This window comes from Silurus aristotelis (assembly GCF_946808225.1).
Source record: "Silurus aristotelis genome assembly, chromosome: 2".
NCBI lineage: Eukaryota > Metazoa > Chordata > Actinopteri > Siluriformes > Siluridae > Silurus > Silurus aristotelis.
Genome location: NC_139575.1, coordinates 19,416,910 through 19,437,992, shown reverse-complemented (window position 1 = coordinate 19,437,992; position 21,083 = coordinate 19,416,910). Strand labels below are relative to the sequence as shown.

Genomic DNA, 21,083 nt, shown 5'->3' with positions numbered 1-21,083 from the left:
AGAGTATCATGCTCTGAAATAAAAAAAATAAATAAGAGCATCTCTCATGTGTGGTGCACGCTAGCATCTTTGCAGGCCAAGAGTAGCATCAATCCCCACTTGTTATGGGGAGAAAATGGGCCTCTTCTTCTCTGGACTCATGCTTTTGCTCTCAGCATGAATGAATCAATGCAGCCATCCCGCTCTCTCTCTCTCTCGCTCTCTCTCACACACACACACACACACACACACACACACACACACACACACACACACACACACACACACACACACACACACACACACACACACACACACACACACACACACACACACACACACACACACACAGACACACATGCATTCACACTCACTTGTATTAAGTTTAGTGAATGGATTTCTTGTTAATTTTTAAACACGGTGCTTACATTGGACATTATTATTACAGCTAGTAGGTGTCTGTTCACTTTAAAACAGCAGGTTGCGTGAGGATAGAAATTGAAACAGTGGTTTGCACTAGCTGATAAACACACACACATGGCTTTTTCTCGATTGTTTGCATTTTTGGGATGAGACAGAATAAGTTGTTACCTCATGCAGAAGAGACAAATATGCTTTTCAATTTATTAAAATTATTATTTTTTTAAAAATATGTTTAGTTGCTGGCTCTGTTATAAACTATGGTGTAGTTATGCTGAATTTTCTATTATAAAATACTATAAATTGGTAAGCTATGTTAGGTTAATTTAAGTTGATTTGGCATTGTATGATGCATCTGCGCTTCTATAACTGAAGTGCCTGATAAAAAAGAAAAACCAATACATATTAATATGTATATGAATTTATAATTAAACACAAAAAATAAGATTTATCCATTGTACTTCGTGTTTCAGTGCTATAGACTGTGTATACTTGATTAGATAAATTGCATTTGTATAATAAAATGAAGTAAATTGTATACTGAGATCAGTACACAGCTACATATTATTGAACTGAGAGTGAATTGAAGAGCTACAAGGTCTCAGGTAATGCTCATTGAATAGCAAGAGGTTCATGAGTCATTAAAAATAGACGTTTCTGAATAAACCTGAAATTTTGTGCAATCGAGCAAAATAACAGCCTGCTTGGGTATATACATACATATGATCAGGGACATTTGGGTTACAATAAGTACAGTCATAAAAATATAGTTGCCTGTATAAAAATATGTGCATACACTGTATGTCTGTATAATATACTGTATGTGTGTTGGAGGAAGGGGGTTTAACCGTTTAGTACTAGTGATCATACCAGTGTTGAAACCAAGCTTGTTCTAATTGTAACTGTACAGGCTATATCACAATCGATTTGATAAGTTTCTATGAGTTAGCTAGCTAGCTAGCTAGCTAACACAGTGTTTTATCGAGTCCTGTGCGACTCAAAGCAATACAAATACATGTAGTATATTATTCAAAAAGGAGTTAAACTCATAACCACTTGGGGTTGCTTTATAATCCTGTCTCAAGTATCACAATTCAACTTATACATTTATGCACAATCAATTAATAAGGTTCTATTTGCCAGCCAATCATTATCCAGGATTAACAAAGAATAAATGCAGCATATTGACCCAGCATTACTTGAAGCGTCTATACAGGAAATCTCAGAATAAAATAGCATTTAAATGTAGATGTTCTTTAATTTGTAAATGCACATTATTGTGCATTAATTAAATTATACATTTTTGTGCCTATACACCAATCAGACATAACCTTATCAACGCTGAAGTGAATAATGCTATGACAGGTAGGTTGTAGCTCAGTGGTTAAGGCATTGGATTTTGGACCGGAAGGTCACAAGTTGAAATCCCACCACCAAGCTGCCACTGCTGGGCCCTTAAGCAAGGCCCTTAACCCTCCCCTGCTCAGTTGTAATGCACTCTGGATAAGGGCGTCTGCTAAATGCCATAAATGTAAATGTAACACTGTCTTCATTATGGCACCTGTGGGTGGGATATATTAGGCAGCAAGTAAACATTTAATCCTCAAAGTTGATGTGTTAGAAGCAGGAAAAATTTGCAAGTGTAAGGATTTTTGTGAGTTTGACAAGGGCCAGATTGTGATAGCTCGACAACTGGGTCAAAGCATCTCCAAAACTGCAGCTCTTGGGGAGGTGTTTCCATTCTGCAGTGGTCAGTATCTATCAAAATTGGAAGAAGGAAGGAACAGTGGTAAATTGGCGACAGGCTCATGGGCAGCCAAGGCTCAGTAATGCACATGTCAGGACTGTTTTGGCAGCAAAGGAGGGACCAACACAATATTAGGAAGGTAGTCATAATGTTATGCAACTAATCAAGCAACTAATAAGTGAGCTCAAAATGTAGTTTGCAACAAATTTCTAAATTCCCAAAACTTTCACAGCATGAAGAACAAGCCACTCTCTTCCTTATCCTTAATTCAGTGGTTGCACTTTTCACAGGTGCCCTTAATCCCTCTCCTCTATATCACAGAGCTAACAGATACAATCCTAGTTTAAGCAAAATGACTAATCTCAGGTACAGCTGAGCTGCTGTGTATTTCTGGTGTGCTACCTATAACACAGACTGAAGACAGATTAAGCTGCATGACCACTGCACAATAATTTATCTATCCAGTCTCTTAACACGCTACAATCCGTCACGCTCCCTGAGATCTCAAAACTCTGGGCTTCTAGTAGTTCCTAGAATAGCAAAGTCCACTAAAGGCGGTAGAGCATTTTCACATTTAGCTCCTAAACTCTGGAATAGTCTTCCTGACAGTGTTCGGGGTTCAGATACACTCTCCCAGTTTAAGTGTAGATTAAAAACATATCTTTTTAGCAAAGCCTACACATAACACACATCACGCACATCACATCACAACCTTGTGCTCCAGAACATCTGATCACATGCACATTATCAACTTGTGCTGTTAATATCATGAACAGCAGCTACGCTAATTCCTCTCCACTGCTTCTCTTTCTCTCCCCATCCCGAGGCTTCCTGAGGTTTGGACAGCTCCAGTCACGTCCCACCTCGTGAAGATTATGGACCTATGGATGATCATGGAGAAGTAGATGCCGAGTGTTTAAAGGCCCTGGCATGGAGAAGCTGATGCTGGATCTATGATGATCACAAATTGTTCTGTATTGTTGAAAGATTTATGACCAAACTTTTGATGTCACCCATATGAGGATGGGTTCCCCTTTGAGTCTGGTTCCTCTCAAGGTTTCTTCCTCATATCATCTAAGGGAGTTTTTCCTTGCCACTGTCGCCACGGCTGCTCATCAGGGACAAACGCACACCATTCACCTTCACTGTTGTTTTCTGTAAAGCTGCTTTGAGACAATGTCTGTTGTGAAAAGCGCTATACAAATAAACTTGACTTGACTTGACTTGACTTGACTTGACAATAAGGCCAACTGGGATTTAGGACCAGAGTGACTCGGGCTTTTAGACTTGTTAGCAACCTCAGTCCCAGTGAAAAATGTGTGTGGATGACGAAGATATTCCACATTTCCATTTCTCACATTGCCATATGTCTAAGTGTTAACAAGAGGCAGTATTTTTTTTCTACAAACTGTGAACAAAGCTTATTTTTAGGAATAATCTAAAAATTCAGTGTTGCCAGTATTATAATGATTTGAAAAATAAACTTTTAGTTAAAGGGATAGGTGTGGTTTTTTTTTCTCAACGATTAGAGATCTTACAAAAGACATTTAGGGCTTCACCAAATGCTTCAAGTGTTTAGTGAATTTTTAACAAATGGAAAGAAGCAGAGATATTTTCCAAGGTCCATTAACTCAGTAATGGTGTGTTGTAATGTTGGTATATTTGCATTACAGCAGACATGCTAATGAGATTCCTCTCTTGGGCACTTGCTCTTTGTTGCTTTCTATAACGTTAACTTCCAGCGTGTCTAAACAACCTTGAATAGAAGTCGTTCTTCTCTGCCTCAATCATAAGCTTGTATTTTCCGTTTTAAAAGCCGTTTCTCATTTTCTGCTAAAGTGTAGCGGGAGATCAAAGATGAATTTAAGAGTAGCCAGAGTACAGGTGCACTGAATAAGTATTACAGATTCATGAGATATAGCAAAACCCATGCTGTTTGCCCGGAACACCACCATGTCCGATAAAGTAGAATCAAAACTGATTTGAAAGAGCTCATTTCAAAGGCATAGAAAGATAGGAAATGTGGGCCAATCGAACATTGATTACAGCGATCTTATTTATACAACTACGACTTTGAGGCTAAGGGCCTTGCTCAAGGGCCAAGCAGTGGCAGCTTTGTGGTCCTGGGATTTAAACTCACAACATTCTGTTAAGAAAGCTAACATCTTATCTTCCTTCTTCTACATCCCTGAGCCCTAACACAGAGTTTAAAAGCTCTCATATGAGCCATTTGATGGCAACCTGAAGGTTAGCTGTCCTAACTTCAACTAAGTAACTAGGTATCTACTGTATCTACATTATAACAACTGTAACAAAATCATCACAATTTAATGGTGTCGAGGAGAGGTCACAGAATGAAAAGCTTACTGCATTAATTTAGCTATTGTGTATTTTCTAGCTATACATAAATAGTAAACTATAAATTAGTAGACTTGACAAAACATAATCAGGTGGTTTATAATATGTTTAGAGATGTTTTCAAATACATGAAAAACTCTTTGTGGCATTACTCAGTTCTACTTTAAATATGGTCTACTGTAAAAATGCACTTGTATTTTAACCAAGTAGACCCTACAAGATTGATAAATAAAATGGTTGGAAAATTTTTCAATCACAGGCATTAAATCATATGAAAAACAAGAACTATCCTTAAATATTATAACACTGACTTCTAGCCTGAGCCCTTTGTCCACTTTATAGAAAGCAAATGTCACTATAATGTACCAGTAAAAAAAAAATAATCTCATTTAGATGTGTGTCCCCAGTCTCAGGCTAATTGGCCTGGTTTGCTGGGCTGGTGCTCAGAGATTAGTGAATGAAAGTCATCAAACTTTAATGTTCTGGTTTAGTACTCTCCCATAGGATTGAGAAAGTCTCTTTTGGGTCTGCCATGATTTTTTTAGAGATCATGAACAGAAAAAAAGGCAGAATGAGCTTGAGAGAAGTTTAGTAGGAAAGCTTGGACAAAGTTTAATCATAGTTTGAAGGTTTGATACTGATGAGCATGCCCATAAATATGGCTAGCCAAAGGATTTTCTATCTTTTTATAGCAAAATGTAATCATTAAACTTACTAAAACAATGATATGCATGAAGATTTTCGAGATCTACAGAGGTGTATAAATGATTACTCTCACTGTAAATTTTCCTTACAATGCTATGTTTATAGCATGACAAAGCACAAAGTTTTTTTGCCATATTGTCTGGAAAAGATCATTACCAGATTGCATTCTAAATGAAAACGGAAGACATGTCATCGCTATTTATAGGATGTTTGAATATGAATCAGATTATAACCTTACTTAAACATGTGGGCCAAATTTAGGCACTGACTTAGCTTGTGTGTGTGTGTGTGTGTGTGTGTGTGTGTGTGTGTGTGTGTGTGTGTCTTTTACCAATAAAGTGCAATACAGAGACACATACACAGCAGTTAACTTTAATTAGACTCTGTGTTAATTTATTGGTTCTGTTACTTTAACTGTTAATGTAAGGTCTCAGGCTGACAATTTTTTTACCACTTTGCTCTAACACAACTATAATTTTGTCTCCTCAAGTTTACAGAATATCCAGAGAAACAACAGACATGCATGAAAAAGTGGAGCAATGATAAATAGGATTGATATTTATGACAGGGACTATTTATGGCTTGGGAGGTCTGCCGAAGTCTGTCTGAGAAAAAAAAAAGGAGTGGCACAAATGCAACATACACTTAATATAATTGATTTCTTTATTTATTTACTTAATATATTTCTGTTTAAATGTATCTACCAAAGTGGGGAGATTAGAGAAGATTCTGGACTGCTTGTCCTTTATATTTTTGGGTTTGTGCATGATGATGCCCTCATTTCAAGTTTAGCAAGTAGCCAAAATAAAAACATTTAGCAAACAACCAAAAAAACAAGCCTTGTTTTCTAGAATTTAGTGCTAGCCTTCTTGGACATTAAAGAAAAAGTCAACATAAAGTTGTTCAATGTTTAATCGTTTATTTAATCACAAAGACCAATGAGAAAAAGAGTGAAAGTACAAGTGTCTAAACGAGACTGGTTTGTGTTTTCTCCTTTGCTCATCCCTTTCCTTCTATCATGAGCTAAACCTATAAACAGGTCATGGTCAAACTACTAAAAATTTGAACCAAGAGCTCCTACCATGCCACTGTTTTTAGTTTTAGGCAAAATAAAAATGAAATGGAGGTTAATATGACGACCTTTACATTAAGAGGGAATACTCTATAATAACACTATGAGTCACCCTGCTTTAGAAACAGATGTCCAAGGGATCATTTTTGTTCCGCAATTATGATCATTAGTTAAATTGCCTGTTCCTAATTCTGTCTGACTCATTTTGTCTGCTTTAGTCTAATACACATATAGCTGGAAGTCAAATGTAATGTCCGGTTCTGCCCTTTAAATGACATCGCAATGGTTTTTCACCGTTTGTTACCTTTAAAAGCATTATTGTACACGCTTTCTCATTTGAGGGTATTATATTATGAATATAAATCTTGAGGATGTCAGCAAAGCTAACTCATCCATCCATCAATCCATTCATTTTTATATTTATCTAGTTAATGGTGGTTAAGGTTGTAGTAGAATTAGAACCATACCTAAGACACGAATCCAGTGCAGTTGATCACACGTGGTCATTCACACCAGCAAAATGTTATGAGGACCAGAGTATCTAAATAGCACCGAAATGGTCACTGTCTGAACAGGTGAAATTTTGCATAGGTAATCAATCTGAAGCTGAGGACACCTGACCCTAGGGTTGCCAAAAATACATGGTGCTAACCAGGTAGTTATTTGAGTAAATTATTTTAAAAGCCTTAACCCACTGTGAGTAAGCTATAGGGTAGCCAAATGTTTTGATAGTAATCCAAAATTGAATTCCTGTGCAAAGTTTCACCTGTTCTGATAGTGACCACTTGGATGCTTTTTAGGTACTCTGGTCCCTACAGCATTCTGGTGGATTGGCTAATCTAAATTGCATGTGTGAGCATATGTGATAAAAAGTCAGGCATCGGAGAGCTATAAAAAATATTATATATTAATATATTAATGTATTAAAATAGTGTATTAACAGGAAAAAGATACAACTTTTCTCTAATTATTTTTAAAGATTTATTATTTATATGCATTACAGTATTTTGCTATCCTGACAAATGCATAACATCTTGGATCCATTTTTGTCTGGGACTGTTTACACGCACCTTTCACCATACAGCATTTAGTCCATTTGAATATAATGCTGGGATGTTTCTCTCTTTTCCATAATTTGCTTAAGCATGTGAGAAGACAGCACTCTGGTGCAAAAACCAAGAACAATCGATCTGAGACCTTTAATGAGATGATCTTTGTTCGGTTCCATTCAAATCCGAGCATGGTTTTATTGCAGCTAAAGTGTTAAGCATTCCTGAATTGATCCAGCAGCAGGATGTAATATAGCATCCCATGACACTTTTTTGTTTATTTCTAAGGCTGCTTAACTAACCCTTGGGTTGCAAACTGGCCAATGGGCAGATGTGTAGTGCTGCGAAAGTGTTCTGAAGATTTAGACTAATAAACAGAAAGAGAAAATAAATGCTATGTAATTCACAGCTATCTAATATAATTGGTATAAGTTAATGGTATACTGCTTTTTATCACCATGTGTCTGACAAGGGAATTAAAACAAATTGTGTTTTTCTTTTCAGTCCTTCATGTCCCTCAGACAGATTTTTTATTTATTTATTTATTTATTTTTTTGCTTTTTGGTTAATCTAATGATGCGTGATAAGAAAACATAACAAACCAAATAGCAGGCAAACCATAAGTATCAATTTCGCTGATTCAGACAATGACTAATAGGTGTGCAAGCACATTAGCCTAGACTGCAAGGCTGAAATGAAAATCTTGAATGCAATAGGTGGGGCAGACACATGCTTCCTATAAGACACTTTTACACTCCAGTTTTGCACTCACAGCCATGGATGGCTCTGGTATCACCATGATTTGATGATCTCCTGATAATGGTCTAAATGCGTTTTTGGTGGTGCCACTTTAATGTACAGTGTGCCTCCTTGGCTGTAAGACTTACAGCAACACACTGTAGAAGTGGATTAATACTCAAGAGTTGCTGTCATCAACTTGAACTGCAAAATACATACATAGGACTACTTGTTCATTACACTTGGGAGAATCTGAAATATCTCTTTTAGCTAGGAGCTAGTCTTATTTGCACCTTCTACTGTCAGGCACAGGCAATGCATTTATTAATATAATTCGGTCGGCCTCAGCAAAGACAAAAATTATTAAAAAGCAAAACAAATGGGAGGGAAATCCTGCTTCATCGTTCCAAACTTATTATATTGCTTCACCTGTATTGTGTATTATTCTAACTAAAATGTATTCACCAAACCCTAACCTGACCCTCAGTAACACTAAGGAAATCTTTTCATACTTTTAGCTTGTCAAATAAAAGATTTATTTATTTAATTTTTTTTGTCAAGAGGCATTTCTGTTTCATATTCCTTTCATCATGGGACAAATGCTTCTCATTAAGGGACAAATTACCACCACAACCACCTCCACACACACAATAATGCTTTACAGACAGAAACACAACCTCAGATCGCACCACAGTCTATAGTCATTATCATATTTCACAGCCTATTGACCTCTGTGCTGTTCAGCACTTCCTGAGAAGGGTAGCAGACTGCAGGCTTTACTGTTGTAAATTAAATGAGCAGATAGAAAAGAATGTCAGGTTCAAGCTGCTGTTTGTGAAAAAGCCTTACAATGAGCATTTTTTTAAATAACTAGTAATAGTGTAGATTCACTTGCAAGAGTTAATAATAAAAAAAAACTCTCATCCATTCTGTATTTCTGGTCATCATTCCTGGTCATTAAAATGAAGATGTAATGAAGTGTGAGGGTAGAGAGATTTGTTACTGATATGCATGGCTGTATCACTGCTAGAAGGCTTTAGAGGATGCAAAAAGAGGTTTAATTATGAGTCTCATCTGTCAAATGAAGATGATGTGATAAAAATACATCACACAGCTGAGCCTTCTTGATTAAATTGTGTGCGTGGATGAGTGCTGTGTTGCTGCTTGCATTTACTCAGTGGCAGTTTGTATGCTACCCTGTCTATTTCTGTACTGTGTGTGTGTGTGTGTGTGTGTGTGTGTGTGTGTGTGTGTGTGTGTGTGTGTGTGTGTGTGTGTGTGTTTTCTTAGCAGTGATTAGATTGACTAAATGCCAAACCATCTTGTCCTAAGATGCTTCCTGTTTGCAATCTGTAACTGCTAATCAGATAACACACATCCCACCATACCTTTATTCTGACATTGATGTTTCTGTGTGTGTGTGTGTGTGTGTGTGTGTGTGGACTCACAACTTAAACCTGCCCTCTAATGATCACTGTCATGGTGTGAAGTGATAAATGTACAGTAATGTTGGCTGCTATGCACTGAGTGCTTCCTTTGCATCCTTCTCATTTCCTTAACTTGTTTCCCATCTTCTTCTCTTCTTGACTCCTTCCTTCAAGGAAGCAAGGATAGGAAATAGGGACAGCATTTTTCTTGCTCACTGATATAATATACTGAATTAAGTAAAACATGATTAAATCATGTATTACATTGCTCAATGTTTATATTTTGGCCTACAACAGTATATACTTCTGTTTATTCTATTAACTAGCCATGTTGTAATTTAAATTTTACGTTTGTTCTTATTACAGAAACATTTGTTGGGCATTTTTGCCTGTCACATTCTACAGTAAAGAAATGTATTTCTATGTAGGAAGCATCAGTTATTTGTGAGTTGTTAAAGCCTCTTATCTCATTAACTCATCCGAGTGCATATTTCCTAATGATGGCTCAAGATGGGTCAATTTTCGGAGCCTAGACTAAAAGACTCAGCATTGATAAATCAATAAATTGGATCTTTTTTAAATACACACTCTGAATAGTGACCTTCTTCAATCTTTACTTTCTTTCATCTATCATTCCTTTATCCATTTACCACCTTTTTTTTTCGATTCCATCATTTTTCTTTTGTTTCTTTTATTATTCCTTGAATCTTTATTCAGCCTTTCTATCCTTTATTTTCCTCAGACATCTTTTCTTGTTTCTGTCTTCCCTGTCTTCTACTCTGCTTCCACTACATCACTTCCTTAGTTCTATCCTTCTTTCTTTCCTTTCTACTTTTTCTACCTCAACTTCCATCCAGCACAAACACAAATATGTCTTCCCCTGTATACACAATGCATAATTCTATGCCTGACACTGATTAGATAAACCTACAGCTCCAGGCACAAGGAGAGTCTGCTTGGCATTTTCACAGCTTCAATTATTCACACTTCTGACAATACAGTAGACAGCCTAAAACACTAATGAAATCTAAATGAATAGGTGCATGCATTATATTCTCGCTCTTGTTCCCTTATTTTCTCAGCCTCTCATTCATCTGGGTCATCTGTGAAGGTATCCATTTTCATTTGCAAATGCACTGCAGTAAACAGCGTTGCAGTAAATGACCTTTCATTCAAATTATCCTTAAATTAAAAAAGGTTATGCATGGTGCAAAGACAACAATATTCATATTGCCACCTCCTGTGATATCATCTTCCAAAATTTCCTTGGGGAAATTGCCTCTTACCTGCACTAAGGTCATTCAAATATAGAACAATGTGTGCTCTGTGTGTGAATATATATATATATATATGTGTGTGTGTGTGTGTGTGTGTGTGTGTGTGTGTGTGTGTGTGTGTGTGTGTGTGTATGAATGAGAGAGAGAGAGAGAGAGAGAGAGAGAGAGAGAGAGAGAGAGCTCCTGTGTGTATCTCCTGTGTGTATTCCCACAAGTCTTGATCAGTCAATAATTATATCACAATTTGCTTATCTGTATCCCCAAGTTATTGTTGTACTACAGGGAAAAATAACAACTTAAATGATTTTGCTTCTAATTATTGCCTTAAGGTTTGATGTAATTTATCAAAAAGCATTTTTCTCCATCCCCCTTTGGTCCAATAACCTTACATAGACTAAAATAATGAAACCCAATCTAAACATGAAACAGTGATTTTTTTCATTGCTTTTCTCTTTTTTCCCAATCAGCTTAAATGTTCTATAGATTGAACTCTAACTGTAGTATTGTCCAGATCATTGAACTATTAATAAATACTATTGACATGTACACAAAAAAAAGTTTTTCAGGGATATTTTTTAACCACCATTGTGGAGATAATAATAGGGCAGTGGGAGACATTCTTTACAGAAAGACATTTTGCTGATAAGGAAATTTACGTTTAGACTTTTGAGCCGAATAAAAAGTAAAGCAGTAAAGCAGCTGTTCTTGCAATAAAAATGAAAAAGAATGACAGACCCCACAATCACTGCAATAATTAAAATGTTGACATTAATGAGCAGTGTGACTTGATCCTGAGATGAATGAATACTTACTTGCAAGCATCACAAGAGCAAGGTCAGCTACAGCTGGCAAAAAAATATAGACAAATGTTATTGATTTGGATAGGGTGGATAAAGCCTTCATGACCTTTTCTGCTGCGGCTGGTTTCTTTACGCCCGACCAATTGAAAAGCCATTTACAAATACAAAAAACAACACCAAACAAACTCCTTCAAACTGGGGTAGACATGATAAACCTGGGCATTTTAATTTTATATTAGTGTCTTTCACCAAGTATTTCCAGGATATGCTTCAGATCCAGTGCTTACCCACCTTGGATCAAGCACTCACAGAAGAAAAAGGAATGAATGAAAATGACAGTTTGATGTGTTATTTTATTCTGAGCTGCATGTTTTTACACATTTTGACGAGTTGTTCTTTATTTCATGGCAAAACAATATTAAAAATAATGTCTAGTTTAAATGGACAGAAATGTTCCACAAGAACACCATCGAAGCCCTAGGAAGAAACTTTTAAAGCAAAACATGTCTAATACTAAAATAGTGTTAAGGTTCATCATGCGCTAAAGTAAAGAACTCTCATGTTGCTTAGTGGCTCCTGTTTTAAATGTTCATGTTTTTTTGGTTTTCCTTGAGCAACATAATACACTCAGAGAACGTGGTTATCATGCTCAGAAAGAACAATCAAAGCTTTATTTAAATTAAGGAAAACGTGTGCTGCATTTCAACACATGAAAAAATTGGTTATAAGAAATTTTATATCATCGTCATTAAGGATATTTAATAAATAACATATATAAACTTCATTCTTGTAATGACATACATTTCCTTATAGGCTTACAGGAATGAATGAATTATTTCTGGCTCTTACCGACCAGTATGCACTGAGAGGATTAATAAACTGGAGAATTAATTGTCTCCATCTAGCAGAAATGTTCTCATTAAACTTAATGGCAGCAGGAAGGATATTAGACTTCAGTAATTCTGTCTGTCTGGTCATAATTATGCCAAAGTAAAGAATTTAGAGTCCATTCAGCTGGATTTGTGAGACCACCAGCAAAGAGCATGTGGAAGTCTAAACATGTCATGAAGGTTTAACGTTCATGCATTTACAAGCATATTTTTTGTGTTTACTGAAATCTGTGTTAGAACCCTGATCGCTACACGTCCTGACACCAAAGTGTCACGCTGCGGCGGGAGAAATAAACGGAAATGCTCGCTGATTGGCTGTCTCATATTGGGTAAACCTTTCCGATTCGCTTATCGTGAAGCTCTCGCTGCAGTGTGATAGGTCGGGTTTATGGGGTAACGACCGCTTGTCACGCGAGTACTGGTTAAAAATGCTACTTTCAGTCGCTCGGATTTCTCACTTCATTCACACACACACACACACACACACACACACACACACACACACACACACACACACACACACAAATACAAAAGAACGAACACAAATTGAAAACAACAACCCTAATAAATCAGTGAAGCATAGATACATGATGTAAAAAAACAATACCGAGACACCCTTCTCATCGCAGCTGCATTCACATCCACTTTAATGGTCCTGTTTCAGAGATGACAGCACTCGCGTCCTAGATCAATTTAGTAAACAAACGCAAACAACCAAACGGACAAGGAACAACTTATATGCATTAAATGTCCACATACCTTTTAGCTGCGCTCATTAAGTTGATTGTGTCACAAGTGCGATTAATTATCCCGGTCGTGTGATGGGGAGAAACTTAAGATTGCAGTCCGTCTCTTTTGAACGCGCTAACAGTCGGCTTTGTATTTCAGTCAGTGATCAAGTTCACTTGTAGGTTGTTCCGATTCCGAAAAGCCTCGTGAATTGGAAATTTACTAGAAAATTGGAGAGTACTGGAATGAACTCGTTTCGCCTGTGAGTCGGCTTGTCTCCAGCGAACGGAAGCGGCTGAAACAGTGATTTTCATCAGTACTCACTTCATTCACGTTTGCACCGAAGAGACGGGACTTGAAAACAAGCACTGATGCTGCAACACTCCTCACACAGGGCCCGGGGGAAAAAGAGAAAGAGAGAGAGAGAGAGAGAGAGAGAGAGAGAGAGAGAGCGAGAGGGGGGGCGACAGAGAGAGAGAGAGAGAGAGAGAGAGAGAGTGTGTGTGTGTGTGTGTGTGTGTGTGTGTGTGTGTGTGTGTGTGTGTGTGTGTGTGTGTGTGTGTGTGCAACCGAGGGGGGAAGGAAAAGGTGGAGAAGAGCAACAATGGGGGAGGACGAGAGACTGTAAATGGACAGAAAGTGAGAGAAAGATGGGGGGGTTAGGTCAGCACCATGGACAGGGCCAGTCTGAATAGCGCGTTTAGATTCCTCCACCTTGACATTTTCACATAGACCGATTTCATTCTAGCCTGAATTAATAAAAGCTCATCAACTCTTGTACTTCATGACGATGATTCCAATTATCGTATAAACAAAGTTTTCATGCATAGCACAATTTTTTCCATCTGTACCCCAACCCCAACTGTAACCCAACCCTAACCCTAACCCTAACCCTAATTAAAATAATGCTTTAAATATTTTTTTGAGCATGATAACTAGGTTCTCTAACAGTTCTGTAAACTAAAAAATAAAACATATTCGAATGCAGTGTAAGATACACCAACAAAATGGATAGCAACATATAACAGGGAGTTTGCCTAAGGGCAAACTAAAGGTGATGGGTTGAGGGGTTATGATATATCATATTTTCTGCTCATTGGTGCTTTCAGCATGCACTATGTTTATGTAGTTTCAGTGATTTTAGTGATTATGCAGTATGATAACAAAATGTGTAACATATAAGTGATCTGTTCCTTGAATGTTCTTCATCACAGCACTGTCACAGCTCATATTAACAATGCAATTGATTTGGTTTCAAAACAATAAATTAATAGGAATCCATTTAGCAAAGGAGACATATGACTAGTAGTCATTTGATATTGAGAATCAATACCTCTATTCCTAAAAGATATGTAAAATTCTTGAGCATCTGATAACACCATAATAAAGGGAACTGAGTTTGTGATTTGTCATGCTGAACACTATGAATATTTCATACATTCTTTGATACTATCTTAAATAGTGTATTGTGAAATGTCACATGCACAGATATTCTCTTCTTTCAAAAAGCTTAAAAATTCTCCAAAAATAGTGCCCAATATAGGGAAGATGATGTGGTTTCAGACATTTGATTTAAGAACTTGACTGACATATTTGAATGTAGATCACCAGTTAGGAACTAAGTTGCTTGCTGCTTGTTCCTGATACACAGACTGCAGTTTTGCACTGCTCCTTCTACATTTTTTATCTGCAAAGATAGATAATAATCTAAATGTTTAACATCCAAGAAATGTCAAGCATTTTATTTATTGCGGCTGAAGAAATGCTGAATAACTAAATGTTTTTCATAATAAGATCGTTTCCCGTGTCTATGAATGATCTTTTAAAATAACAAGAGGTGGAATTATCAAGTAAGAAAAAATATAAATACAATATAAATGATGATACAAATACACACTCAAAAAAAGAAGCGCTCCCCTTTAATTGCATCATGGGTGTTAATGCAAGTTTGAAAAATAAATACCTGCAAGATTTAACATACTTATAAGTTGTTCATAAGTACACCAGCTACATAAACATCAATATGTAAGTTTTTAAAGTTATATAAAGCAACAAACACCAGATAGACCAAATAATCTGCTAAATCTCTCTTTTGTAAAATGAATTCAAAGTCAACTGTTGCTGGATCCAAGATTGCACAAGAAACCCTTGTAATTCAAGAACATATTACACTGAAGGTCTTTCAGTAGGTAAAAAAAAATCATGTGTTTTAGGTCATCTGGAGCTATAAAACAAAACAGATTGATTAGTATGTACTCAAAACATAAAAAAAACATCATCAATACAGGTATTTGTAAACTGTAGCAAAATACCATCCACATAACTCTCCATTTACTCTCATTTACACAAATACTCAAGCTCTATTAAAGAGAAATTAATAGGGACGTCAAAGCCAGATGAAGAGCTTTCTACAATGCGATGTGCCATCTGATCAGCAGATGGCACAGAGACACATGGCTGCCAGTGCTAGAGTCTTCGAGGCCAATTGAGGAACAGCTGTGCCGGGCCAAATTTTAAACGTGGTCTTCAGAAAAGGAAAGCAAAATTGCTCTTTGAGAAGCAATTTCTGGCAGATTTTGCCATCCTTTGACCTCAAATGCTGGAGGCTTATGACCATGTGCAAAAAGTGCCATATTATATACAACCAAGAGCTAGACAGAGACTGAAGATATTAAAAAAACGAATAAAAAAGACTTTTCAATTGCAGTTACAAGAGTACAAGGTAAAATCAAACTTTACAATGTATAGAAAAGAAAATCATAAGTTATAAAATAAATAAATTCCTAAATTTAACATACACAAAAGCTATGTAGATAATACATTACCCCCACCCCCCTCATATGGATGAGAATAATTATCTTCCTTCTCTTTTCCCTTTTTTGATGTCCTGACATCAAATACAAGACTCCTAACCACTGTTTATAGTCATTCTCTTTTCTGATTCATTTGTTATTCTGGTGTATATTTCTCTTTGCTCATATGAAATTTCAACCACAGGAATTGGATGAAGAAAAAAATAAAGAAAATATTTTGGAAGCAGCTCAGTCAGTGATGCAGGTTATATTTATATGTTGTTTAATATTTTACATGTAACTGATTCCAAACCCACATATGTAATGTACCTCACCAAGAGCCTGTGATACCAGAGATCATTAGAGATAGCTATGTCAATAAAAAATATCTGTTAGAAGTACCTACTTCCTCTGCTTTTATTTGCTTTTATACTCTTTCCCATAAACCTGTGCATAAAAACATACATTTGAATGATTTGTATGCTCAAAAAAGATATAATACAGCCATTCAACACTACTCTTATGTGCAAAAACTCCATCTTCTCCCATGTGTAAAGGCAGTCATAAATTGCATTGACAACACCTTTCTGTAAGAATTAGAAAATATCATACATTTCTCAGTGTAAATCTGATTAATTATCACCTTCAAAGCTGCACTTTTACTTCGTCAAACACGTCTATTCTCAGCATGTCATCCACACACTTCACAAAGAGAGAGTCAGTGAGAGAAAGAGAGAGAGCGAGAGAAAGGGAGAGAGAATGCAAAAAATCTTTATATAACCAATGTATACTTTATATAAACAACATACACACTGCCATTTTTGGCCATATCTTTAGATATTTAAACTTGTCAAGAAATGATGAATGTGTGTGAAACAAACATTTTTAACACATGTGTAAGTGCTCTGTGTGTATGTGTGTAAGTGCTGCCTCTAATTACAGTTCGAGAAGAGGTTGGAACGCATCGCCACTCCTTCCATCACTCTCTATCTGCTTCTCTCAATCCAACTGGAAATGTCAGCAGAAGCAGATGTCAGAAAAATGTGTTATTCCCAGCTGAGGATCTCTCACAATGCTTCTCTTTCTCTATCTCACTGTAAATACTTACACATATACAGTATGCAAATCTCAATGAATGCCGAAACGCCAATTATCATTTGCTGTATGTTACCATTGACCTTACTTTCTTCTGAGGCAAATGGAATTATATGTATATACTTGTCCGAATGGAAATTACATTTTGCATACCAATAGTTTTACTCAAAATATGTTTTTGACTATTCATATAACATCAACGATACCACCTTCTTACTGTATAAGTACTGTACATGAGGTTAATTAATAATTAATAATTATTAATTAAGAATGAATAATTATTTCCCCATTTAGCATAGGATTTCATTAGATGATATTTTTATATAGAAAGGCCTGTACTATGGTATAGTCCCATTTTATACCTGATATGAGGTTTGCAAAAACCGTTTAGCATAGACACCATTCAAATGCAATTGTAATCTGATCTCGTAATTTTCAAAAGCTGACCTTTTGCTAATCACTGTTAAACCTGTGAGATTACATATACTATAGTATAAGATATAACTGCTAGTGAACACTGCTTGTTTCTATGTTAAACACCATGCTACTATTTGATGTTAACTTTGCTTGGGTTGAACTTGCTGGTGTAGCTTTTTTAAACCAATGTCAGCTTTTGAGTGAGCATTTGCAATGCACAGGGTCAGTTATGCTCTCTCTCTCTCTCTCTCTCTCTCTCTCTCTCTCTCTCTCTCTCTCTCTCTCTCTCTCTCTCTCTCTCTCTCTCTCTCTCTAAAATAAACATTGTAAAGGCAACAAGAACATCACATATAACAAACTCTGGCTTTTTTCTTAAATTTTATTTTAAAAGCATGTAAAATATTCATTGTTGCAGAATCTAAATAGTGTTGATAAAAGAAGTAGAAATAAAAGCTGTGTGATGCAGACAGACAGTGTCCTGCTTATATAACAATAAATGATGGTCCATATTATGGCATCCTGACAATTTTTGTAGGTCACCTAGACTTTTTTCTTTAGCTGGGAACCTTTAGATTATGACAAATCCTAAAATGGCACAGCATGGTGTTTCATATTTCATCTGATGACTGCGAGTTGGCTGGTGCTGTCTTTTACCAGGCTAGTGCAGGATTAACTGATGCAGTTTTTAAAGGAGATTAGATATTCCATTAACTAATTGTTCCAACCTATCTTGCATATTTAAAGACATGTGGCACTGGAGAGGGTGCAGCTTATATCCATGTATGTGTGTGTGTGTTGTGCTCTGGGATGAACTGGCACACTATACATGGTGTGTTCCTGCATCAGTATTCTATGTATTGACTCTTAATCCAGTTGTGGCAAAAGCAATTGCTGAAGATGAATGAATAACTAAAGTACAATGAATGAATGAATGAATGAATGAATAAATTAATGAGTAAATAAATGAATGATCATATTACATATTTACTGTGTGAATAGTACACAATTATACACTCATAATACGTACCATCCATGTAATATTGATATTTTGTTATCATTATTATTGTAATTAAGAAAGCAAACAGAAAAAAGAATAAATCATCAATGATATATAATATTATACAAATGATAGTGCCATGTGACACCACTGAATCATTAACTCAAGTCGTCAAGTCAAGTCAAATCAAGTCAAGTCAAATCAAGTCAAGCATTTCTATAGCACTTTTCACAACGGACATTGTCTTAAAGCGGCTTTACAGAATATAAGAGTTGAGGTGAGCAATGTGTATTTATCCCTGATTAGCAGCCTAGGGGCGACTGTGTCAAGGAAAAAATCCCTTAGATGTTATGAGGAAGAAACCTTATGAGAAACCAGACATAAAAGGGAACCCATCCTCATGTTGGTGATATAAAGTGTGTGATTACTAATTACTACTACTAACATCGCCAACTTCCATAGCTAGTCACCAAGTTATAATCATGCTCCAGCACTAAGTCTTCCTCCACTCGCCAAAATGTTAAAATCAGAGCTGGTCGGAAAATAAACTTCTATTTGCCAAGGCACCCAAAAATATACAAACAAACGTACATTTACAGTTTTGACAGTTAATTATTATCCTTAGAAACAGTACTGTGTATATGATGTACTGAAAGGAATGATGTAGAGTGAAATTAAGTAGCAATTTGGCTGTGGAACAGTAGGCTGCCATGGACTGCATTCGGGAGGTTGAGCATATTTGGTATTGGTGACCTGTGGGGGGTGTTGCTTCAAGCCCACAATAGTCACCAAAAATACCTGTGAATACAGGTCACAACAAGAAGTTGCGCCAAAGAAGTTGCTTCCATGCAAGTGTGATTGCTGAGAATATTATTTGCTGCCAACAGGCTGCTTATTGGGATGGGCTTGGACACACCACAAAAGAAATGGCAGGAGTGAAACAAGAGATACAGACATGCAGGAGACAAGACAATGCTAACACACATTCAGTCACACATGCAGAAACCCATGTGAAAGTAATAGTGTATATATTTTGCTCCTTATTATAGTTAAATTTTAAGCATTTTATAAACAGAATATGTTTTGCCCAATTATCATCCACTTTAAATGTTTTCCATTGCCAAAGACAGTGATTATTTATGTATACCTCACTGCTGGTTCTTTTCTACAGTATTGAATCTTATGGCTAATTATTTTTTTCTGTACCAGTAACTTAAGCTTCTTTTTACACGAATTAACATAACGTTGTGAAATGCCAGTTTTTTAATCTGAGATTGATTTAGCATATTTACATATATTAGCATAAATATAATCCTCTGCTGTGTTTATTATCTTGAGAAGCAAGAACATGATGCATAACAAGTCAGGATACTTTATATAGATGACCTCAGATTTCATCGAAAATCAAAGTCAAAATCTAAATCTGAAAAAAGGCTTCATCATAAACCGTCCATATAGCACTATAGGTAATGTAAAGATTAGTAGTGTTGATGTAAACCGTGGGATCATGGATACATATAAAATTATGTGTAACAACGAGTATTATAACAATGATATATATTTTTTTTATAATTTTGATTGTGCTACTTTGGATGGGTTAAAACAATCTAAACTAAATAAAAAACTAACTTGTATTACAGGGTAAACAAATGAACATAAGAAATCTGCATGCGTGGAAAAGGTTATGCTTGCTGGTATATTGGATCTTGAAAGTGCTTTGAAAGAATTTTATAGACTATCAATCTTACACATGCTGCTGACCTCTGAATGAAAATTAAGCTTCTTGAAAAATGAAGTAAATAATGTAGGGCAGCTCAGCTCTCACTCTGGCCCAAAAAGAGTGGACGCTAGATGCAAATTGTACAGTCTTTTTGTGAGACAACAGAAGATGAGAGAAGTCCCAGTTTGACACAAAGCTGAGATCGGTCACGTATGCATGCTGACCTACTTATGCATGAGTTTTAGGCCAATGCCATACAAGTTAGCTGAAGAGTAGAGTGGCACATAATTTTCTTAAAAAAGGCTCATAAAAAGGTGATTCTGGATGTTGTGAATATGTAACAGTTATTCTACAGATATTTTTATCATCATCATTATCATCGAACACATCATGCACATCTGATGCCTATTTATCTCAATCATTGTCAGCAAATTTTATGTGATCCTCTTGCTAATCCTTGAATGCTTTATCTTCATCCTTACGCCAGTGTTGAAAAAAGGAAGCTGTAAACACTGCAGTGCATTTCTTGCTCTCTCCCACAGCTCTCTGACCCAAATTCAAGTCCCCTCTTGATCTGACAGACAGGTGGAGGTCTAGCATACCATGCCTCTAAGAACCGTGCCGCAGTGTTCTACATGTGATCTTCACCAGCTATATTTATTCTAAAGAGGACACTAGATTTTTTTCTAGTGCCTTCAGATCAGCTGAGCCAGTTCTGTGCAAACCTGGGAAACCAGTGGGAGCTGTGATTTAGGCCAAGTCATAGTGCATTTGCACATACACATACTCCATTTTTAGCCTAATCACATACTCTGAATTAGAGCCATATTAAATCACAGGACATGTGAACACTAAATAATGTTGACTCCAA

At 36.4% G+C, this 21,083-nt stretch overlaps 1 protein-coding gene across 5 annotated transcripts in view; it reads right to left on the bottom strand.

The window, feature by feature from the left end:
- Positions 1-13,564, bottom strand: part of dlgap4b (discs, large homolog-associated protein 4b) — a 106,803-nt gene extending 93,239 nt beyond the window's left edge. For 2 of the 5 annotated variants that reach the window (XM_083528022.1, XM_083528023.1), the window contains exon 1: positions 13,222-13,563. The gene's annotated coding sequence lies outside the window, so the exon portion shown is untranslated. Of the gene's footprint in view, positions 1-13,221 lie in introns of all 5 variants that reach the window. The other 3 variants (XM_083528025.1, XM_083528026.1, XM_083528024.1) reach the window with 2 other exon arrangements.
- Positions 13,565-21,083: the final 7,519 nt, after the last annotated feature.